The sequence below is a fragment of the Myotis yumanensis genome, unplaced genomic scaffold, assembly GCF_028538775.1.
Source record: "Myotis yumanensis isolate MYYU_CA2020_CCGP unplaced genomic scaffold, mMyoYum1.0.hap1 SCAF_3, whole genome shotgun sequence".
Lineage (NCBI taxonomy): Eukaryota > Metazoa > Chordata > Mammalia > Chiroptera > Vespertilionidae > Myotis > Myotis yumanensis.
In genome coordinates this window covers 72,542,694-72,544,295 of record NW_027223754.1, presented here as the reverse complement: position 1 = coordinate 72,544,295, position 1,602 = coordinate 72,542,694, and the positions used below count along the sequence as shown (strand labels likewise).

At 43.7% G+C, this 1,602-nt stretch overlaps 1 pseudogene; it reads left to right on the top strand.

The window, feature by feature from the left end:
- The first annotated feature begins 228 nt into the window (after nucleotides 1–228).
- On the top strand, nucleotides 229–804 carry LOC139005027 (large ribosomal subunit protein uL6 pseudogene; annotated as a pseudogene).
- The last annotated feature ends 798 nt before the right edge of the window (nucleotides 805–1,602 follow it).

The following is a 1,602-nucleotide window of genomic DNA, read 5'->3' as shown; positions in this document are numbered from 1 at the left end:
TTATATATATAGATTGGATAATGGAAAAAACTCACCAGAGGGGTGGGGTCAGTAGGAAGAGAAGAAACATTACAGATGAAGGACACATGTTAATTAAGGAGACATTTGTAAACATGGGGCTTTGGTATGCCAGTAATGAGCTCTCTGGCCTCACTATCTCAATGTTCTTGTTTGTAGTATGAAGTTATTGAGATAGGTGATCTCTAGCTCTTTTACCTACCAAGTTTGAGGATGAAGAACATTTTCAGCTATCAGATTGTTGACATTCCAGAAAATGTCAACATCACTCTGAAGGGTCACACAGTTATGGTGAAGGGCCCCAAAGGTACCCTGCTGAGGGACTTCAGTCACATCAATGCAGAACTCAGTCTCCTTGGAAAGAAAAAGAAAAGGCTAGGTTTGACAAATGGTTAGGAAATAGAAAGGAACTGGCTACTGTTCACAATATTTGCAGTCATGTATAGAACATGATCAAGGGTGTCACACTGGGCTTCCATTACAAGATGAAGTCTGTGTATGCTCACTTCCCCATCAACAACATTATTCAGGAGGATGGTTCTCTTGTTGAAATCAGAAATTTCTTGGGTGAAAAATACATCCGCATGGTTGGGATGAGATCTGGTGTTGCATTCAGTATCTGAAGCCCAGAAAGATGAGTTAATTCTTGAAGGAAATGACATTGAACTTGTATCAAATTCAGCTGCTTTGATTCAGCAAGCCACAACAGTTAGAAACAAGGATACAGAAAATTAGGGGAGAATATCTATGTTGAAAAAAATAACAATTCAGCAGTCTGATGAATAAGATCTAAGTTGTCCAGCTATAGAAATAGCAAGATGCTGGATGATTCCTCAGACTTATTTGTGACATTTTAAAGATGCAATAAATGTTGTATATTGAAAAAAAAGAGATAGGTGATCTCTAAAATCCAATTGCAGCTGTATCACTCATATCAAGTCTAGATATTGTTTTATGTTCTGAAATGGTCATGCTTTTATTTATTTACTAGAGGCCTAGTGTACGAATTCGTTCCTGGGTGGGGTCCCTTGGTCTGGCCCTTGATCGAGGCCTAGAGGGGGGCCGGCTGGCTGGGGAGAGGGACCGTAAGAGGTCAGCCTGCCGGAGGGTGGGAGGGACCATGGGAGGTTGGCCAGCCAGTGGGGGATAGGGGCCCCTGGAGGTTGGCTGTGGGAGTATACTGACCATGAGGGGGAAGCTCCTGCATTGAGCATCTGCCCCCTGGTGGTCAGTGCGCATATAAATATTTCTCTTTTCCGCTTCCAGCGAGGCTAGAGAGCAGTCCGGTTCCTGAGTAGGAGCAACGGGGGGATTGAGAAAATGAAAGAGACAGACACAAATACAGTAGGGAAAGCTGGGACTGGGTGGGACCACTGTCCTCCAATGGAGAGACAGGGACCCAGAGCCAATACAGCATGTTTATTTTATACAGCAGAAACCAGGAAGTTTTACTAAAGGTCAAGACAAAGGAGATTATGTGCATTCTTGGGTGGACCCGAGTTGTATTCATTCCTGGTGCTTGGCTGGATTTAGATAACGAAACCCATCCCCTAGTGCCTGGACTGAAGGTCAAGCTGACAACAC